General features: G+C 41.1%; 1 protein-coding gene across 8 annotated transcripts in view; it reads right to left on the bottom strand.

Annotated features, from left to right (window-relative positions):
- GTF2I (general transcription factor IIi) overlaps window positions 1-23,270 on the bottom strand; it is a 102,438-nt gene extending 79,168 nt beyond the window's left edge. For 7 of the 8 annotated variants that reach the window (XM_045543158.1, XM_045543163.1, XM_045543160.1 and 4 more), the window contains exon 1: window positions 22,883-23,270. The gene's annotated coding sequence lies outside the window, so the exon portion shown is untranslated. Of the gene's footprint in view, window positions 1-1,205; window positions 1,304-22,882 lie in introns of those variants that run through there. The other variant, XM_045543159.1, reaches the window with a different exon arrangement.
- Window positions 23,271-24,171: the final 901 nt, after the last annotated feature.

Raw genomic sequence — 24,171 nt, 5'->3', positions numbered from 1 at the left:
ACCCCCTAAGTTTCCATCTAATGTTATGTCCATAAAATTAGGTCAACATCACACCCAAAATAAATCCAGATGGCACCTAGAACCAGTGCAATTTCTCCCAAGTAAGAGGAAGAAGCGGAGAGGCACTTTACAATCAATCCATAATCTATGACAGTTCAACACAGGAAACAGATGCAAAGTTCCCTTTCTGCCCTGCACATACTGAAATAGAAAAGAGTGGATGAAGCAGACTGAGGCTGGTAAAGAGAATTTCCTCTTCTTACTAGGAAAATAGATTCCAGGGCATCAGGTAACATGTAAGAGTCCTTTATAACACAGTATAGTGTGATCCTTAGAAAACATTTTCTGATACTTTGGTATCAACAAAGATCCTCAGCTGAATTTCAAATACTATAAAATTATAACACATAAACAGAAAATATTAACTGCTAGCAAGGATGTGGAGAAACTGGAACTCTTGTGCATTGCTGTTTGGAATGTAGAATGGTGCATCCATGATGGAAAACAGTTTGGCAGTTCCTTAAAACTTTTTTTTTTTGAGACAGAGTCTTGCTGTTGCCCGGGCTAGAGTGAGTGCCGTGGTGTCAGCCTAGCTCACAGCAACCTCAAACTTCTGGGCTCAGGCGATCCTACTGCCTCAGCCTCCTGAGTAGCTGGGACTACAGGCATGCGTCACCATGCCCGGCTAATTTTTTCTATGTATATTTTCAGTTGGCCAGATAATTTCTTTCTATTTTTAGTAGAGACGGGGTCTCGCTCTTGCTCAGGCTGGTCTCAAACTCCTGAGCCCGAGGGATCCACCTGCCTCGGCCTCCCAGAGTGCTAGGATTACAGGTGTAAGCCACCGCACCCGGCCCTCCTTAAAATATTAAACATAGAATTATCATATGATCCAACAATTCCACTTCTGGGTATATGCTCTGTATTATGATTTTATCTATCTATCTGTCTATATATATATATATATATATATATGTTTTCATCCACGGCTCCTGACTCATAACTCCCATTACCCTGTTAGTCTTACATCGTGCACTTTAGGCCTTAGAAACAGCCTCAGGAAACAGAATATCGGCTGGTCCAAAGGTAGTGAGTTACCTCACTTGATTGTTCACAAGTCAGTTACAAATTGAACTCCTTATTCTACTACTTCCCCCCTTCTCACTACTGCACTTAACTAGTCCAAAAAAAAAAGGAAACAGAACCTCTCTCTGGACCTTCTCCAGTCCTCCTTTCCCGTGCCCACGGCAGAACTCTAATCTGAATGTGGTCATAAACCCTCGTTCCAGAGGGTCCTGCCTGCTACCCTGGAGGAAGAAATGCTGCAGAGAGAGAGCAAAAGAATCTGAACAGACAGGCCTTGCTGGGTTTGGATCACACCCTTTTTGTCCAATCACATTTTGACTCGGTTGTCTATGCTTCAACTGTGGACAACCAATGAGGTCTTCACAAACGGCTCAGGGCATAGAGCTCGGGGAGCTTCCGGAGAGCTGAACACACGGAGGCGGACAGGAAAGCGAACAAGGACTCCTGCACGTGCAGGGAGGGCAGCGTGGCGCACCCCGACTCCACAAGGACAGAAGGTCCTGTGCTTGAGACCCTCCTGGAACCCACCCGCGTCTGTCCTTCTTCATCTGGCTATTTACTTGTATCCTTTAAAATATCTTTCGCAATAAACTGGTAAACGTAAGTAAATGTTTCCCTGAGTTCGGTGAGCCACTCTAGCAAACTAACTTAACCCAAAGAGGGGGTTGTGGGAAGCCCGATTAGAAGCCATTTGGTCAGACGTTTCAGAGGCCCAGACTTGCGACTGCAATGGGTGGTGGGGGCAGTTTGGGGACTGAGCCCTCACCCCGTGGGATCTGAGGCTATCTCCAAGTAGATAAATAAAATTAGGGGATATCCAGCTGGTGTCCACTGCTTGATGTGTGGGAGAAAAGCCTTACCTTTGGTCATACAAGTCTTCTGTGCCTACGACTGTTGCGGTGTGGGAGCACAAGGAAAAATACGGTCCGAGAGTTTTGCCCAGAGCAACCCCAAAGAACTGAAAGCAGGCACTCAAACAGGTACGTCTACCCATGCTCACAGCAGCAATACTCACAGTGGCCACAAGGTGGAACCAACCCAAACGCCCATCAGTAGATGTCTGAATACATAAAATATGACATGTGTACCTACATGGACTATTATTCGGCCTTAAAAATTCTGATAATGCTATAGATGAACCTTGATAACATTATGCTAAGTGAAATAAGCGAGATATAAAAGGACAAATAATGTACGATTCCACTTATATAAGGTATCAGGAATCGTCAAGTGCATGGAGACAGAAACTAGAATGGTGGTTGCCCAGGGGCCAGGAAGAGGGGGAGCAATGGGTTTCAGTACAGAATGATAAAAAAAGTTCTGGAGATGTGATGTTTACAGTAATGTGAATGTACTTAACACCAGTCAACTGTACACTTAAAAAGAGTTAACACTGTATGTTATATATATTTTATCAAAACAATTAAAAAAAACAATACACCACATAAAGACACTCTGAAATGGCAAAATCTAAAGCAAAATTTTTTAATTCAAATACTAAGTTATTTTTCTATAAATATCATGCAAATTAGATGCCTGTTAAAAATTACTCCTTTTTTTTAATTACATGGAAGGCTTTTTATTTTTTTATTGTATTTATTTTTTTGAGACAGAATCTCACTCTTTTACCCCTGGCTAGAGTACAGTGGCGTCATCATAGCTCACTGCAACCTCCAGCTCCTGGGGCTCAAGCGATCTTCCTGCCTCAGCCTCCCCAGTATCTGGGACTACAGGCTCGAGCTACCACGCCCGGCTAATTTTTCTATTTTTAGTAGAGACAAGGTCTCACTCTTGCTCAGGCTGGGGCTCAAATTCCTGAGCTAAAGCAATCCTCCCATCTTGGTCTCCCAGAGTGCTAGGATTACAGGCGTGAGCCACCAAGCCCAGCCCTATCCCTTTCAATTTAATTAATTCTACTTTTAGTGAGATTAAATAATCAAACAATATGGAAGGATGATTGAAAAATTAAGAGTGCAAGCAAGAACAAAAATTCTAAAAACATCTGTGTATATAAATTAATTTATTGAAAACACCTGAGTATCCTTAACCAAAGCCCCAATATTCCAGAGAACACCAAGAGGCATCTAAAAGAGCTCTCAGCGTGAAACTGTTTTGCCTAAAAATGTAACTAAATCTTTTCCCTAAGTAAATCTTTTCCCTGTTAAAGAGGATGATCTATTTCCCTATTATTAAAGACTGTGGTGTAGCTTTACCATCTGTTACATGAATTAACTGCAAGGCCAGATTTAGACATCAATAAGCAATAAAGTATACATACTTAGGAAGTTAAGCTTTATAATGAAAACCATAATGAAAAACAATGGACACTTATGCTCATAGCTGTGAACAAACAGAAGCAATTCTGTTTCCCAAAACAAGGTCCCCATCCTGATTAGAAACAGAATAAGAAAAAGCAGTATCAAGCAAGTGAATAGTTAAATCATAGAAATTATCTTCCCTAACAGCCTAGGTCTCATTCTCTTCTCTTGGACAGGTTAAGTCCAAGGAAAATTGTATTCAAGTGTGGCTCAGTCAAAGTGGACAACAAAGGCCTGTATTTTTCCATAATCAGACCTTCACTTAAAATACACAGTCATTATTTCTGAAACCTCATGATATTTCTTCATTATATCACTTTTCCTTTAATTCCCCAGTGAAAGAAAAAGATGTGTTCTCATTTTACAAATGCAGTGATTTGTCAAGGTCATATAGCCCCTATCAGTGTCAGAACATGAAACTAGGGCAATTTTCTGCCTACTTCTATTTCCACTTCTCACCTGAAAATGCCGTAAACCTGCTATGACATCATCACACGCAACCTGTGTTGAGAAACCACCAACAGCCCCCAGGGGCACCACAGGCGAGGGGCAGTCCTATTTCATCAGCAGCACTTCAGGGAGGCGGCAGAGCACTTGCAAGGCACAGCACCCTGGAGGGGACCCATTCCAGGCAGGCCTGCGGGAAGGAGCCCCCTTGTTTGGGGCACTCTGCTCTCTGGAAATGGGTGCATTTGGATCACACCAGTTCCCTAGCCTACTCTTTGCCGGTCCCAAGATATCACTTACCTGGAGAGTCTTCCATAGAGACTATTTGTGGTGCATTCCCAGCACCCTCACTCAGTGACTGTGCCCTCTCTCTTCTTTCCCAGAAAGAAAGTGCCATCAAAAGGTGGCATTAATGACAAACACCAGAGGATGCACCAGGCCAGCTTATGGAGCATGAGACGTGAAGCTCCGGTCCCCACAGAACCTAAAAAGCCAGGAGAGCCAGGGTGTGGGGTCCCCAGACCACTACCTAGCTGTGTGACCCTGGGGGCTGGACTTACCTCCTCTACACAAAGAGATGATACATCAACCACTTATTATGAAGTCTCCTTTCACCTCTGACCTTTTACCAATCCCCTCAATCTAAGAATTAGACAAACAAAAAAGAAATTAACATTTATTGAATTTATACCATGCTTTATTGGTCATCTTGCTTAACATCCACAAAAATCCTGTGAGGGAGAACAAGCAAAATGGAAATACACACAGAGCCTAGGAAAGCTCCTTAAAGCGACAATGCTCCAGAAGCCATGGGAGCAGGACCCATGGAGTCTTTCTCTGGTTTGCCTCAAAAGGTGTAGGGTGTATGTATCACTAGACATGAATAACACAAAAATCACCAGGATAGGACCTGTCATATCTGTCACAATAATACATCAAAACTCAGGTCTCCCAATAAAAAAGGCCATGAAAAAATTGTTTTAAGTAACTAAAATGGGACATCTTGCTCTGTATTCATAAGGAATGCAACTAGGCATGGGTTTTACTTCTCAACTTCATTAATAATAGTTCTTTGGAATAAAAAGGAAAATGGCCAAATGATCATGTATGCTGTAAGTCATTAAAAACAGAATGGATGGATCCCTCTGAATCTTTTTAAACACAGAAAAGGAAAAAAAAAGAACTGAGACAACTCAGAGGATGAGCCCAGTGTTACAGACAAGAAAACAACTTCCAGTTTCTGGATTTGTAATACTATGTACTTGCTCCCACGAATGTGTATCCCTGATGCCATCCTGAAAAAGGCAGGTGGTGTGGGGAGAAAAGATCTCTGTTTATAAATAATAAAGGCGGCAATCATCCAAGGCAGAAAACCAGGAGTCAAGGGACAACCCAGAGGGTATCCCTCTAGAGATGTGCTTTGTAATATAGTAGACAATAGCCACATGTAGTTATTTGAATTAAAATTACTGTAATTAAGAATAAATAAAAAATTAGAAGTTCAGTTCTTCAGTAGCACTAGCCACATTCAAGTGCTGAGCAGCCACATGGGGCTTGCTGTACTGAAGATCACAGATGAAGAACATTTTTACCATCACAAACAGCTCTACTGGACAGACTGCTACAGAGATTAAACCATGTTGAGTCAATTTATTTAAATTCTCTTGACCCCTAGAGGCACCATGGTAGTAGCTGTAGTAAAAGAATGGGTTAAGGCCGGGTGAGGTGGCTCACCCGTGATCCCAGCACTTTAGGAGGCCCAGGTGGGAGGATCACTTGAGGCCGGGAGTTCCAGACCAGCCTGGGCAATACAGCAAGACCCATCTCTACAAGTAAATTTTTAAAAATTAGCCAGGCATGTTGGCACGCACCTGTACTCCTAGCTACTCGAGAGGCTGAGTAAAGGCAGAGGTAGGAGAATTGCTTGAGCCCAGGAGTTCAAGGCTACAAAGAGCGATCCCCTCCCACCTCAGCCTCCCAGGGTGCTAGGATTACAGGCCTGTGGCACCACACCCAGCCTTTTTTTTTTTTAATTCTGGTAATTATTTCATAGCTATAGCTCCTCATTCAGTTTTTGTGTATGTATATTTTAATTCCATATGTTTAAATGCAATATTTTTATTTCAAGCAATCTAAGTTTCCTTTAGATTTAATCACATATTTATGACATTCTTTGCTCGTTCTTTCTTGTATCTCATACTTTCCTTCTGCCTAAAGTTTAATCCTTTAGAATTTCCTTCTGGTGACAAAGCGCTTTTGTTTGCTAAAAATTCTTTTTTCTCAAAAGGTATTTTCATTGGAATATAAATCTAGGTTGACAATTGTTTTCTTTCAGCACACTGAGGTTATTTCATTATTTTTGGCTTCATAATATTTTGGCTTCCATTGTTGCTACTGAGAAGTCATCTACAGTCTCTTCTGAGGTTCCCCACCCTCACTCCTGCTATTTTTAGGATGTTTTGTCTTTGGTTTTCTGCAGTTTCACTATGTGTCTAGGTGTGGATTTCTTTTTATGCAATATGTTTGTCATTCACTGGACTTCTTGACTATAGTATTCATCAGTTGTGGAAAATTCTCAGCTATTACCTCTTCAGACTCTGCCCCATTCCCAAGCTCCTATCCTACTGAGACTCAAATTAAATTAAATGTACGTTAGAGTTCTCACTTTATCCCTTAAGTCTCTTACCCTCCTCTTTTTTCACTTATTCTCTGTACTGAATTATTATTCCTTCTGCCTTACCTTCCATTTCATGAATTCTTTCTTCATCTGTGCTCCTCTGTTGTTAAAACTGCCCATCAGGTTTTTAATTGTTTGTAATTTTCATTTCTAGGATTTCTAGTTACTGCTATGTCATATTTTATAGTTTGGTACTCCCTGAAGATTTTCAAGCTTGTCATATTTGTTTAATGGGGAGTAGTAGTAATTTTATAGTCTCCGGTATTTCCAAAATCTTAAGTCTTTGCAGGTCTATTTCTGCTGTTTCTGGTGGTTCTTACTTATGGTACTTGTTCCCTTTTATGCCTAATTATCTTTATGTGCTGGTCATTTTACATTAAAAAATTATTTGTAATTTGAAGCCCAGGATGAAAGCCGCTTCCTCCAGGTATGTGACAATAGCTGCCTGGAATCACCGTAATCCAAGTTCAAGTCTTCAGGTTCCTTGGACCCACCACCCAGTAGATTAACCTGGGCCACAAATAAGGATGCAGACTGGCTTCCTTTTCAATCACCCTTATATCCCATTGGGTCTCAGCTTACTGAGGGGAAAAGTCCCTTATTTGACCTGTCAATTCTGTGCAGTCCCTGGGTTTTGATTTCTGAACATCTCACTCCATAAAACTTCCAAAACTCAAGTTCACATGGTGCAATTTTTGCCCTCAGGACAAAAGCAATTCCAATTTCTGTTATCTGAGCTCCCATTTTCCTTTTAACATTAGCCTTTTCATATTAGCCCTTCAAAATTCCTATCTTATCAAGCTTTTGGTGTTTTTACAAAAGTTTTGCTTTATAATTTTAGGACATTTTTAGTTGTTTTCAGTAAGAATAACTCCACCAAATCTGGGAATCATACCTTACATATTCTTTATTCTCAAGAACAATTTATGAATTAGTCAGATTTTAGACTGTGAGGTTACAAATTCTCAATTCAAACAAGATCAAGTAAAAGGGGGAATTTTTACTGCTTCATTTAATTAAGTCTAAAGGTTGTACAGACTCCACATACAGTTACAACCAAAACCACAAAATACACCATTAGAGTTCTCTCTACTCACTCCCTGCAGGCCTCACAGCTTGAGCAGAAGGATTTCCTGCCTAAGACAGATGACAGCCACTTGTATCTTCATGCTTACCAAACTCCTGTACTGTGATCACAAAGACAAAAGACTATCATATCTTCCTGTTACTTTTTACACAAAAAATCTGGGCATTTGTGTCACCAGTCTACTCCAAATGCTATTAGTGTGGTTAGTAAGAACAAGAGTACACAGGATATAATGTGATTATACAGAAGCACAAAAAATAATAACTGAGTCTGCTATACCTTCTTTCCCATTTTTTTCAACTTTCTTCTTCCATTCTGAATGTTTTTTGACTTCATTTTTCATTCCTGATTTCATTTTAATTCTCCTTTGTAAGTTTCAAAGATGAACTTAACTGGCTTGTTGGTGTTTCATTTCTGGTCAGCTATTGTTTAATAGATGTGATGTCTTCTTGTATCTCTGAAAACCGGCTTTAGCCATTCTTTAAAATCTTGTGTTTCTCGGAGATCATTTCAGGTATTAGGTATATCTGTGTCCTTATGTTTCTTGATCTGTTCTTCCTCAAAATAAGCCAAAAACTAACTCCATGTAAAATTTTTTGTTTGACCATACTTCTTTAATTTATTGATCCTTGCTGTTAATACTGAACAGCACACAAACGTATTTTATAGTGAGAGAGCTCCTGAGAATTTTCACACCTTGTCATCACTCTAACGAAAACTAAGGTTCTTAATATTTTTGATTATGCTGTCCTCCAAAATTCTTCTAAACCTTCAATATATTTCTGCTTCAAAATAAGGTTCAGGTCAGACTGATAAGTAGAGGAGGTAACAACACTTTTTTTTTTTTAATTACATTCATGCTCTATTTTTTTTTCACACCATATTATTTTCAAGAGTATCCTTCCAGCTGGGCATGGTGGCACATGCTTGTGGTCCTAGCTACTCAGGAGGCTGAGGCAGGAGGATCGCTTGAGCCCAGGAGTTTGAGGTTGCAGTGAGCTATCATGACACCACTGTACTCCAGCCTGGGCAAGACAGCAAGAACTTGTCTCAAAAAAAAAAAAAAAAAGGCATCTTTCCATTTCAAACTTACAACACACAATCACCTTAGGTCAAGAAGAGAAATCAAGATATTTTAGTTCAACTCTTTTGTTCTATTATTATTTTTTGGTTTGTTTTTTTTTTGAGACAGTCTCGCTCTGTTGCCAGGGCTAGAGTGCCGTGGCGTCAGCCTAGCCCACAGCAACCTCTAACTCCTGGGCTTAAGCAATCCTGCCTCAGCCTCCCGAGTAGCTGGGACTACAAGCATGTGCCACCATGCCCGGCTAATTTTTTCTATATATATTTTTAGTTGTCCAGATCATGTCTTTCTATTTTTAGTAGAGACAGGGTCTCTCTCTTGCTCAGGCTAGTCTCTGAACTTCTGACCTTGAGCGATCCTCCCGCCTCGGCCTCCCAGAGTGCTAGGATTACAGACATGAGCCACCGTGCCCGGCCTGCTGTATTATTTTATAAATGAGCAAGTGCAACCCCAAAAGATGAGCTATCTTACTAAGGGTACATATGCATTTAATTTTTTAACAAGGGACTAGAATCATATTTCCAAATCCTAAATTGCCTCTTTCATGCACAACAATAATCAAAAAAAGGCAGGATTAAAAAAAAGAATGAAAAGGTAAATAATCCTACAGTGATTACAACTGTAATACTAGGCAATCTTTCAGCAGTAAACTAACTGCCACTCACCATAAACCAACTGAAGTAAAAGTATAATATCCTTTTAGTTCATAAAGCAAAGATTATAGTGGACATTGAAGAGTACTTTATGTATCAACATCAGTCACATTCTACGAAAATAAAGGATTTGGTTCAAAGAAAAAAATACACAAATGGGTTACAGACTAATTATCTACATGAACACATTATTCACGTCACAAATCACTGCTGATAGGCATTGTCAAGGCAAACTTATCTCCTTTAACAATGAGAAACAGCCCTGAGTTTAACCAACGGTTTAAATTAGTAAAATCTTGGACTCACCACCTAAAGGACTGAAGATCCACTCTCAACTTGGGGGAAATGGATTTAAATTGACTAGAAACACCAGGCCCATTATTTTATTTTCTTCTACACAAATGTCTGCAGACTTCTGTTGTTATTTTTACTTATAATAATAAACAATTAACATCTACACCACACATTTTCTTAAGTACGGTGGAATAAACTTCAAAACTGCAAAAACCACTAACTTTCTAACTTAATGTTTTGCACTAGAAAAATAATCACTAAACCCCAGATACTGGGATCAATTAAAATTGAGAAAACCTTCAAAATTAGCTATTATAACTACCACTATGATACTGTCCATGGAAGACAGTATTTAGCACAGGCAATAGTATTCAATTCTGTAATTATTCAACAGGCTTAAGAAAAAAAGAATACTTTTACCAGAAAAATCTTCCATCCAAACTTAAGTTTTTTGACCCCTACTCTAAAAAATGTAGTGTGATTTTCCTGTGCTTGTGGATGCTCTTCTTCCGGGGACAGTATTTAAAGTCAGTTGTCTCTTCCTTGGTTTTCTGGTGTCTTTCAGATGTCTTCATTCTTTCAGATCTAGTAGTCTCTCAGGTTATTTTTTGTATAAGAGGTCAAACTGTAAAACTCAAATTTACCAATTCATTTTATTAAGAACCACTAAAGCCAAGTTTCAACAAAATAAAATGACTAAAGCCACCATCATATTCTTGAATGTATACACTAACAGAAACGTCTTTGGTGAGAAGTATAAAATAACTTCATGTATCACTTAATATTAAGAAAAAAGTAAGTAAGATCTCAAACTTTAAAACAGTTAAATTCTTATTTATAATGTCTTCAAAACAGTCAGTACTAAGAAAAAGTTAAAATTCATCATATAAAATGTTACAAATTTATCCTAAAATCATGCCTAAAATAAATGAAAGGGGCTGAGCACAGTGGCTCATGCCTGTAACCCTAGCACTCTGGGACATTGAGGCCAGAGGATCACTTGAGACCTGGAGTTCAAGACTAGCCCTGAGCAACATAGTGAGACCCTGTCTCTACAAAAAGTAAAAACATTACAGGCATACACCTGTAGTCACAGCTACTTAGGAGGCTGAGACAGCAGGATCCCTTGAGCCCAGGAGTTTGAGGTTGCAGTGAGCTATAATGATGCCACTACACTCCAGCCCAGGCAACAGAATGAGACTCTGCATCAAAAATAAATAAATAAAATAAAATAAATGAAAAGCATCTAACAGTTGAATCAGCTTACTGTATCCTAAACAGGATTCAGGTGCATTAAAATTAGTTTAGATTATCATGTAATACTATATCCTAGCAATCTTTTAGACTGTGTAAATCTTTTTTTTTTTTTTTTTTGAGACACAGTCTCGCCTCACCCAGGGTGGAGTGCAGCAGCGTTATCACAGCTCACCACAAGCTCAAACTCCTGGGCTCAAGCAATTCTCCTGCCTCAGCCTCGCAAGTAGCTGGGACTAACAGGTGCACACCACCATGCTCAGCTAATTTTTTATAACAATTTTTTGCAGAGGGGGGTCTTGCTATGTTGTCCAGGCTGATCTTGAACTCGTGGCCTCAAGTGATCTTCCCACCTGAGCCTCCCAAAGTGCTGGGATTACAGGCACCAGCCACCATGCTCAGCCATCCACAATATTTAAACTTCAGAAAAACATTAAGTTTTCAAGGACTTACACAACAACTATAACTGAATTTAAGTCCACAAACTAACCTTCACCTCTTAAAAAGAGAAAAAAAAAAAAAAATTCCCAGCCTCTGAGAAAGAAATAGGATTCCTCAATGCTAAAAAGACAAAGGAGATTTTCACTGCCCCAAAGTATTGCCGAAGTACTTACTAACAAGCGGACAAGGCACACGTCATCTTAATCAAGTGATCAAAGTTAACACTAGTCGTCAGACAGACATTTCCCACCCAACAGACTGCAATAGAAACACTGATATTCTCACCCAAAATGCTTAACCTGAGTCTCACCATGAGGAAGCATTAGACAAACCCCCAAGCTGAGAGATATTCTAGAAAATGACTGTCCTATAATCTTCAAAAAGGTGAAGGGCATGAAACCCAAAAGACTGATGAAGTGTTCTAAAATGAAGTATAGGAGAGGCAAGAAAACTAGGTGAAAATGTGGTCCTAGATTAGACTCTTGAAATAAAGGACATGCATTATCGAAACATTTGGCAAAACGTGAACAGGAGGTCTGGGTGAAGGATATGTGGGCAATTTTTGTTTGCTGTTCCTGTAACTATTTTATAACATTAAAAGTGTTTCAAAATAATTTTTAAAGTACAGATGTAATTAAAGCTAATTAAAATTTCTCCTACTTCTGCTGTTTTTTGTATCTGCAACAGGTGGAATGTTAGAATAGGGAAAAAAAAAAGGAAAGGAAATTAACAAGTAAATTATACTGATTACAATTTATCTCTATTAACCAAAGAAGTGGAAATGGGCTGTTTTTCTTTCTTTCTCTATTCACGTTTTGCCAAATGTTTCAATAATGGACGTCCTTTATTTCAAGAGTCTTTTAATTTGGACAATTTTTGTTATTCCCTATAAATGTGTAAGCTGAGGGTATGGGGGTCCGGGTCCTCTCATCCCAGCACCAACACAGTGCCTTGCACAGTGAGTACTCAGAACACATTGGCTGAATAAAAGAACAAATATTGGGGTCCTGGTTGATCTTTTCTCCCCAGTACTAGAATTTAGTCATAATGAATGCTATCGAAATAATAGATCACTGGCTAGAATGCATAGGTCATAATTTTACCTCATTTTTTTGATCCTGTAGCTATCTTGTTTATTAATCATAGAAGTAAAATTACTGAAGACAATGCCATCTCCTCAAATTTATCAGTTAATATCATTATCTATATTTCAAATATTAATTTCAAAACAAAAGTGGAAATTAGTGTATGATGGCACTGAAGAGCATGGGCTCTGAATCTGACTGCCTCATTTTATATCAAAACTGTCCCTTTCTATATTTTTCAGATTTTTAGCCTCATTTTCTCCAGCTTTAAAGTAGGAATCATAACAATTGCCTACTTCATGTCTCAGGATTGCTATGAGGGATTAATGTGTTAATGCAGGTAGCACTAAAAGGATAAACTCATGAATTCTCAAAAAATGTTACTAGTTATTGTCATCAGTATTCTAGCCCAACCTCCAGCTTTGACATACCCTCCAATAGAGAGCTTGCCACTTAACCATACATAATGTTTTGGATAAGATCAGTCCACCAGAGACTACACTAGGACCTGTAACTCCCAGGATTTCTACATTCCTTGCTTATACTGAAGAATAATTTACATATCTTAGAGTTTATCTCCATAGGCTTAATAGGTATTTTCCAAAGCAAAATAAATCAGGTTGGTATATCAGAGGTTCTCCTTTACCATTTAATAGCAGGATACAAATTATCACAATTTATATTAATGTATATTAACATATATACTTCAGCACAGAAGAAATAGAGCCAAAGAACCCATTTTAGTTCATCTGACTTTAATTTTTAGAAAATATATATAATGCCAAGTGCTTAGAAATAAAATTAGAGGCTAGGCGCAATAGCTCACACCTGTGATGCCAGTAGTCTGGATAGCCAAAGCAGTAAAACAGCTTGAGATCAGAAGTTAGAGACCAGCCTAGGCAACATAGCAAGACCATATCTCCACAAAAAACTTTTAAATTAGCGAGGCTCAGTGGCAGATGCCTGTAGTTCTAGCTACTCAGGAGGCTAAGGTGGGAGGATCGCTTGAGCCCAGGAATTTGAGGCTGCAGTGAGCTATGATCATAGCTCGGGGGACAGAGTAAGACCCTCTCTCTTAAAAAAAAAAAAGTAAAGAAAGAAAAGAAATAAAATTAATGAGAAATCTCTAAGCCAAACCTTTGATCAGGATTGATTTTTAAATCAAGGCTTTGAAGTTTTTATAGCAGTTATGTAGACATTTTAAGATAGTAAATTCCTTCCGAGACTCTGCCTGAAAGAAAAAACAAAGTAAATTCTTAATTTCTATCTGCTGATGTAAAGCTGGTAATTACATCAGTGAGTAACAAATGATCCCTCAAGAAGAAACAAAATAAATTTGAAGGGTTAAGATTTGAAATGATTTGCAACTGATTCATACTTAAAACTTTATACCCTGTTGACCCCACTTCATTAAAAAAAAAAAAACTTGAGAAAGCTAACAAAAATAGCTAAATTTTATCTTCTAAAAAAGACAAGTGAAAGAAAGAATGACAAAACATAATAAAGGATCTGCCCAATTGGTGGATTCAAATTCAATTCTGAGTTTCAAAACAATGTTCTTAAAACCAAAAATCTGGCCGGGCGCGGTGGCTCACACCTGTAATCCTAGCACTCTAGGAGGCTGAGGCGGGAGGATCGCTCAAGGTTCGGGAGTTCGAGACCAGCCTGAGCAAGAGCGAGACCGCCGTCTCCTGTCTCTACTAAAAATAGAAAGAAATTAACCGGACAACTAAAAATATATAGAAAAAATTAGGCAGGCATGGTAGCACATGCCTGTAGTTCCAGCTGCTAGGGAGGCTGAGGCAGGAGGATTGCTTGAACCCGGGAGTTTGAGGCTGCCGTGAGCTAGGCTGATGCCACAGCACTCTAGCCCGGGCAACAGAGTGAGACTCTGTCTCAAGAAAAAAAAGAAAAAGAAAAAAAAAAAAAACCTAAAAATCTCACCAGCTATTCAAGAAGATCTACTTTTCCTGGAACTACATCTTAAGAGAAAATTTTTCCGTATGTATTAATTATACTTTTAAACTGACAGTCCACATTTTTAAACAACAGCAGCTTGCTCTGCCAAAGATGTGTCCCTTTGACATTACTCCAAATTTAAAAATCAGTTGGATTTGGAAAAATCATTTGGAAGAGGAAATGAAAATCAAGTCGCTATTACTAAAAACCCATCTTTATTTCTTTTCCATCTTTATTTTTGAAAATGCACTGTTCACAGAAGGCAGGCAACAGAGTAAAGCTATTATGAATATCAGCTTTAATCAGGCAAAAGCTCTGAATTCAAGTCCTGTCTCCAATACTACACAAGGGTGACCGTGAGACTCTTTAATCCCTAATTTACTAGGGATTCTGATTTTACACACACACACACACACACACACATATATAGATATCAAAATGTATATAAGTTCTTGATACAAGTGCTTCACCAAAGCATTCAGTGAATTGAGTAAGCATTTACAACTTAGCACATTAACTGCCATGTGAGTTGTACTTAACTCACGCTGGTTTTGAGCCCCAGGCCTTGTGAAGCAAAACCCTGCAGTTGGTTCCTGAAAATCTTGTTGATGTTCTTATTGTTACAATTAATATTGACAATTTAATTTTAAAAATGTGGATTAAATGAATAGAAGCCAATGAATTTAGCTTTTCTGTTTATGTTTACCTTTAAATTACACTTAAGCCTGCAAGAAAAACACTTTACCCTTATGAACTATTTTTCAAGTTTTCACATTACTTTTTACGTTAGTAATTTGAAGTTTTTATATTACTTTTTTAAAAGACACAGAAAACAATAAAAAAAATCTTTTGTTAAATTAGAAAAGATCGTTGTGAAAAGCTTTTATTCTCTTTTCATAATAAAACACTGTGGCCCCAAGGAAAAAAATTTTTTTCTAGTGTGGTAATGTGTTAAACGTCATAATTATTTTTTAAATATTTATAAATATATCTGTTTATTTACATATAAACTCTCCAAAATCCAAATTGAAAATGGCTTATTTCCCAACTGCTTTAATTACCACTGCTAAACAAAATAACCTATTTTCTGATAGAGTAGGAAAATTAATTAGAAAAGTGTCAAAATAAACCACTGCTTTGAATTAAAGTATGTGTGCCTTGTCAGGCATTCGTGCATGAAAACTTGCTTACATCAAATTTTCTCCTCAAAGATGATGTTTTAAAATTTAAGTTTAAAATCACCTTCCTAGAAATACCTATAAAAAAGTAAACTAGACTGGATATACAACCTGAACTGAAGATTCTTCATTCTGAAGCTCTCAACAATGTAATTTGCCCATACCAGTATTTTCCAAGAAGTAGATTGTGTTCTGAAGGTCTCACACAACGAGGCCATCCATATGTTGAAGAAGTGAATAAATGAGTACTGTTCCCAATGTAATAAAAGAACCCTTTTCCAAAGCCTAAAATATAGAAGATTAATAGTGAACAATAGCTCCAACATGCATTTTGCTGAAAACTGTTTCTCCTAAAGATAAGGCCACAAATAAAGACAAAAATTATAAAATAAGTAAACTAAAAGTTAGTATCCAGTTGGGTAAAGTGATTACCCCACTGTTTTACAACACGCTCTAGAAGAATTACTCTGAAAGCTTTATAGAAGTGATCATCGTGATGCAAATCTATAATCTACAGAAAATAATTTTTAAGTTAGTATTTAAAAAATACTATGATCTGTAAGGACTGTGTATGCAAATGGCATCCAAACACACACAGCAATCCTCAAAGTATGGGACCTATACAGTCAGAAAACTTCATAGGCTCCTATACAGTACTTAGAAACACACACACACACACACACACACACACACACACACACACACACACACACACCCCATTTCCTTCACCATACTACAAAACAAAAACTTCAAAAATCACTATAAAGATTAAAAAGGAAGGAAATTCTGACACATGGATGAATCTTGAAGATACGCTAAGTGAAATAAGCCACAAAAGGACAAATATTGCAGGATTTTATTTATATGAGGTACCTAGAGCAGTCATTCGGGGAGACAGAAAGCAGAATGATGAGTATCAGGCGCTGAAGGGAAGGGGAAAGGGAGTGTCGCTTTGATATAATGAAAAAGTTCTGGAGATGGACGGTGACAGCTGCACAACAATGTGAATATATTTCACACCACTGAACAATACACTTAAAAATGGTTAAAATGGTATTTTCTGTGTTATTGTATTTTACCACAATTTTAAAAATCACTATAAGGAACCACTTGAAAGGCTGGAAGAAATGTATTCATGATGAAAATGGCAGACACAAATTTACTCTTCACAAAGTAGCAAACTCAACTTACAGGGCTTTTCTATGCTAGTGAGAGATTTGTTCAGATCCATCCAAATTCTTCTGTCCCAAGGAAGGCATTAAAAAGAAAAAACAATGACCCAGCAATTCCTACTCCTAGATATACACAAGATTTGAAAACAGAGACTCAAAAGATACTTGTACACCAGTGTTCACAGCTGCATTATTCACAACAGCCGAAAGGTGGAAACAATCCAAATGTCCATCAACAGATAAATGGATAAACAAAATATGGTATGTACACATAATGGAATTTACTCAGCTTTAAAATGAATGAAGTTCTGATATGTGCTATAGATAATGTGGATGAACCTTGAAAACATTATGCTAAGTGGAAGGTGCCAGACACAAAAGGACAAGTACTGAATGTTTCCACTTACTTGTATGAATTATCTAGAATAGGCAGATTCACAGAGACAGAAAGTAGATTAAGTTTCCAGGAGGAAGAAATGAGAAGTTATTCTTTAAGGGGCAGAGAGAGTCTTTGGGGTGATGAGAAAGTTTTAGAAATAGACACTGGTGACAGCTTACAACACTGTGAATGTAATTAATGCCACTGAAATATACACTTAAAAATGCTTAGGATGGCAAAAAAAAAAAAAAAAGAAGAAGAAGAAAAGAATAAAAAAAGAAAGGGCAGAGGAAGGAGTGAAGCTAATAAACAGATCTTGCAGGGTCTGTTTCTCCGCCCTTTCCTCTTGTGGACATAGTAGTCCTTTGTAGCTAGCCATCACTCTCCTGTGTCAAATTATCATTTCACAGATGAGACAATGTAATTTAAGTGTTTTAAAGTCTAAGGCCAAGTCCAGTTATTAATTTTAGTTTAGTTCAAATACCTTGTTTATTTTCCTGAAACCAACTGTGGTCTGCAAACTCAATCTAGATAAAACTATTCACATTTATGTTATAGTCAATATTAAGAGCTGTTTATCTGGAGAGAAATTCTTTATCATGAACAACATATATATAAAGGAAAGTTTTCTCAGATTTCATCAATCAAACTGTCAATTTCTAGTAAAAACATTTAAGTGAGGTTAACTTTTAGTATTTAAGTGAAGCCTGGCCACAAATTCTAGATAGCTAAGCTTTTCTTACCTGCTTTAATTGTCCTGAAAGGGCAAAGAAACTGCAATTATCCCTAACTTCTTTACTCTCATTTCTAGCTCAACTATATCAACATCCTCAGTGAAGAAAGCACTACCTCTAAAATTTATGATAGCCAAGATATGAAATAGGTGGAGTGAACTTATGTTGTTGGCCAACCAGTTCCAGAAAGCTGTTTTTCAATTATAAATTCACATTTGCACAGTAGACATGATTAGTTTCTATGACACAAATCATAGGCCCTATCTACTATCCAGAGCTCATTTTAACCAGATACCCTCTAACCAAACTCTTCACTACTCTATTTCTCCAATTGTACCATAATATAATCACTTCTAGTACTTTAAAAAAAATTATTTGCTATACTACAAAACCAATGTAACAGTGTCACAAGAGGAAAATCCCATGATGAGCAAGTCCTTGCCCCCCACACAAAGTTTACAGTCTCCAGAGCTTCTGGAGTTTAACATTGCAGTAAAAATTACCAGTAAAATTTTTACTCCCTCAGAATATTTAATTTCCCAATAGTATTTGTAATAGTATTTTTATGGCTAATATTTATTGAGTCCTCTCTATATGCCAGATATCCTAAGCACTTTAACTCATTCAAATCTTCACAATAACCCTTAAAAGAGAAACAGGTTCTATAATCATCATCCCCATTTTTTTTTTTTTTTTTTTTGAGACAGTCTCGCTTTGTTGCCCAGGCTAGAGTGAGTGCCATGGCGTCAGCCTAGCTCACAGCAACCTCAAACTCCTGGGCTCAAGCGATCCTCCTGTCTCAGCCTCCCGAGTAGCTGGGACTACAGGCATGCACCACAATGCCCGGCTAATTTTTTCTATGTATATTTTAGTTGGCCAGATAATTTCTTTCTATTTTTAGTAGAGACGGGGTCTCGCTCTTGCTCAGGCTGGTCTCCAACTCCTGACCTCGAGCGATCCACTCGCCTCGGCCTCCCAGAGTGCTAGGATTACAGGCGTGAGCCACCGCGCCCGGCCAAACAACCCCACGGATGTGAGTGAACTGCCCAAGGTGACACGGGCAGGAAATAGCAAGCACCTGAATCTGAATCCAGGCGGTCGGAGTTAAGAACCTGCATCTATAGACATAAACTCCCTCCATTATAAATTGGTCTTCTCTCTCACAATATACTTTTTAAGTAAATTAATTCTTTAAAAATCCTGTATAGTTTTTAATCAAGTAACAACCAAGGAACAATGAGCCACTCCTCCAAACTCTCTGACAATCCCTAGAGATATCAAACTTTCTCTTACTTTCTCACTAGGCCAAAGTGGTAAAAAGTAGAAGAGTAATGCCAGAAACAAGCACAGAATGCTAAGACAAGAATTGTAGAAACAAAGAAGAAAAAAGAGAAAAAAGAAAACAGGAAAACTGTGGTGGCAAGAGTTCCAGCTAAGGACAGAAGGAAAAGGTAAAGGCCAAAAGAGGAACGAGTGGGGGATGAAGAACATCATCTCCAATGATTTACCCATGCTTTTTACGGTATACATACATCCTCTAAAATCATAATTAGTCCTGTTCCCCAAGGCAGGTAGTCTCAGGTACACTTCGGTTAACTATTATTCTTTATATTGCTCTGGTGCCATGTTAAACCTACTGATTATAAAGACTCTCAATTTTAGAATTATAATGAGCAACTGATTTAATTGCATTTCCTTTCTTTTCAGTTTTTAACAACGAATAAGTTCAACCCTAACAAGTATACACAACTTTTTTAAAAAATGCTATCAGTGATCTTTAGTAGACTGTTGTTAATAATTCTTGTCAATTATCCCTCAGGTAAACTGCCTCAAAAACATTTCTAAAAAGTGAAATAATGTTCTCAAAGTATTATTTCTGAAACTCTTCAAAAACGCTTTCCCTTGGACTTACATAAAAATGATTTGGGCCAGGCGCGGTGGCTCACGCCTGTAATCCTAGCACTCTGGGAAGCTGAGGTGGGCGGATTGTTTGAACTCAGCAGTTCGAGTTCGAGACCAGCCTGAGCAAGAGCGAGACCCCATCTCTACTAAAAATAGAAAGAAATTATATGGACAGCTAAAAATATATATACAGAAATTAGCTGAGCATGGTGGCGCATGCCTGTAGTCCCAGCTACTTGGGAGGCTGAGGCAGGAGGATCGATTGAGCCCAGGAGTTTGAGGTTGCTGTGAGCTAGACTGACACCGCGGCACTCACTCTAGCCCGGACAACAGAGTGAGACTCTGTCTCAAAAAAAAAAAAAAAATTTTATTTGATCAGCATCTATTTAAGCCAGTGGAAAGACAATTTCATGTTAATTATGCCACAACAGTTATGGATTGCAAAAATTCCTATTTATATAGTTAAAAAATGCATGTTTTCAATAAAGAATGAAATGGTAGAAATTAGTTGGAATGCAAGGCATATATCTGGTCATCAGTAATAACAGAAAAGGTTAAGTGTTTAGTAATTTTTCAGTGTTTTATTTACAACTCCTTAGATAATAACAACCTGGAGTAGAGACCTTGTCTTTTATATTTTATGTTTTGGAACACACCATCCATCCATGAGTCATCAAAAAGGATAGAACATAACTGTAAACTAATCCCATTCCTCCTACCTAATTTGCAATTACTTTCCCCAGAAAGAAATCCATAATAATTTTAAAAGACCTAAAAATCTTTCTCAACAAGACTTGTCCCTCAAGAAAAAGAACCCCCAACACCTACATTTTAATGCCAAAGTCTCTGTAGTCATATTCTTAAAAGTAAGCCAAATCTGTGGAGGAGCCTTTGTATACCACCTGCCTCCCCATCTCAAAGCCAAAATTCCAATCTCTGGCCTTATCATCCAAACCTGCCTTAAGGCATCTGAGAGATGATGTAACAAATGTCTTGCTGTGACTAAATCAATAAATGAATGAGTGTGGAAAAAAAGCCAAGATTATTTAGATTTCCAATTTTGTTCTGCACTTAAATCCATAGCCCCTTTTTAAGCTGGAGATTAAACTTTTACTTTTGTAATCAGGGCTAACAAAGAAATTCTTAACTCTCAGCCAGTTTTCCAAGCAACCTACAGTAAGCAATCCAAATTAGTTTTGATACTTTAAGAGTCAGTCTTAATGTAATGAAAAGCAAAAAATTTCCCTCACTTAATTTTGCGCCACTGTGAATGGTTCTCAAGGTGCCGTCCCAGGAGCAGCAGCCATCAGCACCACGAGGGAGAAATGCAAATTCTCAGGCCCCACCCAGACCTGGAGAATTGAAATCTCTGGAGTCCGGCCCAGCAAGTGTTTTAACAAGCCAGCCCTCCAGGGGTGCCAAAGCGCGCTGGGGTTTGAGACTGCCGGCTCTGGGGTGAAGACTCATACTGCCCAGGTTCATTTGCCGGGTGAGCAAGAGTAAATTCCCCAACTTCTCTAGACTTGTTCCTCACGTATAAAGTGGAATTACGGGGTTGTTAGGAGGATTAAATAAGAAAAATGCTGTATACGTAAAGTGCTCAGGAGCCAGCCCTGGCACAGAAGACACACTCAAACGTTAGCTGTTGGCACTCCTATATGCAAGGCACTGTGGCGATGCCAATCTCAAAGGGGCAGTGGAGGGAGAGAAACAAAGGCGGACAAGCTTTCCCCTCGGTCCCGCGAGTTTAACTCCTAGTGGCTAGGCCAGACACCTGTGCACAGGCTGAGCCCGACACACTCCTGCAGGAAATAAAAGCGCCCTCCGGGGAGGGGCAAACAAACTGACCGGGCCACTAAGAAGAGGAAAGGACACAATCTGAGCAGACAATGTAAGAGAAGACATTAAAGACGTGATTACATGAGTAAGAAAGATTTCCATAGCCTCAGAGAAGAAAAAGTCACTCCAGCCTAAAGGGTGCGAGCCTAGATCCCAAGAAGCAGGAGAAACGAAAGCGAGGCAGCAGCCCCCAGAAAATCCTACAGCAGGAAATAAAAGCAGCCATCCCAAACCGCAGGCCTCCGCAGGGCACTCTACCTGCACGTTCGCATTTGCAAACTAACTTCCCCTTTTGTCCCCGAGCGCCGGAGTTCCCGTCCGCCCAGCGGGCCGGCCGAGCCATTGTCTGCAGCCAAGTGGAATTTAAGAGGTGAGAAGTCAGCACCCGGGCGCGCGTCCGCGTCCCCACATTCCCAGCAGCAAATAAGCGCAAAAACGTAACTCGGAGGGGGGACGGGATTAGCTTAATTAAAAGGCAGAACTTGGATAAGGAAAAGTGGAGGGCGAGGGAGGGGAAAGAGAACAGCGCTTTTTGAAATTCCCCTTCTCCCTCCGGGTCCCCGCGCCTGGGTGCCGGCCGAACCCAGACGCCTAATTTTCATGGCCTTGAGGCTGGAGTTTTCCTTCCGGTCATTGTGCGTATTTCCCCCAAAGAACGTGCCCCGCGGGGCAGGCGCGCCGGGCCGGCCCGGGACAAAGCCCACTGCGGGCTCCACCTGGGAGTGGGGCGGGCCCGCGCGCTCCCCGTCCCCCGCCGCAGTTGCCAGGCAGCGCGCGGCACCGCCCCCGCGCCGGCCGGCCAATCCCGCGCGTCTGCTGCCCCGGCGCAGGAGCCCCAGATACACCAGGCGAGCGCGACCCCACGGCGCGGGCCTGGCACCGCGCGCGCCCCCGCACCGCCGCGCCGGCCAATCAGCGAGGCGGGGCATGCGCAGCCCGCAGGCTCGCTCGCGCGCGGGCCGCACGCGCGAGGCGCCCCCCCACGCCGGCCGGCGCGCGCGCCCCTCCCCCACGCGCACCCAGGCGCGCGCGTGCAACTGTCGTCCCCCGCGACCGCGTCCGTCCCGCCCCACCCCCACGCCTCATCTCGCCCGCTGCCGGGGGCCGGCGGGGGCCGGGTGGGGCGAGGTGGGGGGGCCGGGCGCCCCCGAGGTCCCTCGCCGCACACGGCCGACCACCGTTCCCAGGCCCCTGTCTGTGCAGGCCCCGGCGAGGCAAAGTCTCGAATAAAGGCCCTGTTCGAAATGGCCACCGAGGCGGGGGCGGGGGGCCGGGGATGAGGCGAGAGGGACTCACCCGAGTGCAGCCGCCTCCAGGCAGCGCCGGGGCCGGGGTGCCGAAGGGAAGCGAGTGTGGGCCGCGCGCGCGCTGCGGCCGCCGCGGAGCAGCCTCGGCTGAGGCGAGCTGGTGAGCGGGCAGGAGGTGAGAGGGCGAGGGGCCCGTGCGTCTCGGCCGCGCTCCTGTCACCGCCGCATGGCCGCCCCGGCAGGGCCTCGCTCAGCGCCTTGATCCGATCACAGGGGACAGAGGGAGAGGCCGGGGTTACCGCGGCAGGCGGGCGGCCACGGCTAGAGAGCGCGTGCGGGGAAGCGGGGGGGCGACCGGTGGCCCCTTTTCTCTGCTCTCCGAGCTTCTCTCTCACCCTCCTCCTCCTTTTTTTTTTTTCTTTTTTTTTTCTTTTTTTTTTTTGTTCTTCGAAGACACGCTACGCGTGCGCAACCGCGGCGCCGCTCAGCGGGAGTTGTAGTTTGTGGTTCGTCCACACTAACGCGGAGACGGGGACGGCGGACTACAACTCCCAGGAAGCCTCGCGCCGGCGAGCCCCGAGCCCGAGGACGAGGCGAGCGCGGCGCCCGGCCCTCTCCGGCAAGGACTGTCAATGGAGGCGCGGGTGGTGGGAGCAAGAACATGGCTGCACCTGGGGCCTGTGCGGCCGCTCGGGTGGGGGAGGGGAGCTGGGGTGCAGGGACGGAAATCTAGCCCAGTGGTGGCTCTAGCCTCCTGCCTGCTGCGCTCCGGCCGGCCTCTGCCGCGCTGCAAGCCTCCCACATTCTCTTGCACCCGAGATTCCCTGCAAATTGTGAGGCCGGGGCACGGCCGAAGACGGGGAGCCCCGGGCCGGCCTGTCGCCCTCTGTGCTCCGCTGAAGGAGTCCCTCCGCCCTGCACCACCCTCCGTTAAGTGTTTTCAAAGCTTGCCTCTAAAGCGACAATTGCCCCAACTTAGGACAGGCGAGGGGAGGGGACTTTGTGTATTTATTCCTTACCCATCCCCACCGCCAGGCTTTGCCCACCGTCTGTCTGTCACTCATCATTTAGAAGGAAAGTTGAAGGGGGAAAGCCATGGAGTGGAAGCCGAAAGCCTGACTTGTAGCCCCTGTTTTGTTCTGTCAACCGCTGAACAATTTAACTCAAACCCTTCCCCGAGATTATTTTTTGCTTCTCAACTTTAATTCGTGATTTTTGAAAATGGTGAGAGACATGACCGTTCACCGAAGTCAAATTCAAAAACCTCAAGTGCGAAAATTTTAGATATAAAGCACAAAATTGAGTGGTTTTGTGATTCCACCACCACCGGAGATTCGG

Source organism: Lemur catta, chromosome 2, assembly GCF_020740605.2.
Source record: "Lemur catta isolate mLemCat1 chromosome 2, mLemCat1.pri, whole genome shotgun sequence".
NCBI classification, from domain to species: Eukaryota; Metazoa; Chordata; class Mammalia; order Primates; family Lemuridae; genus Lemur; species Lemur catta.
Note: the sequence above shows the minus strand (reverse complement) of the source record. Positions and strands in the feature narration are given on the sequence as shown.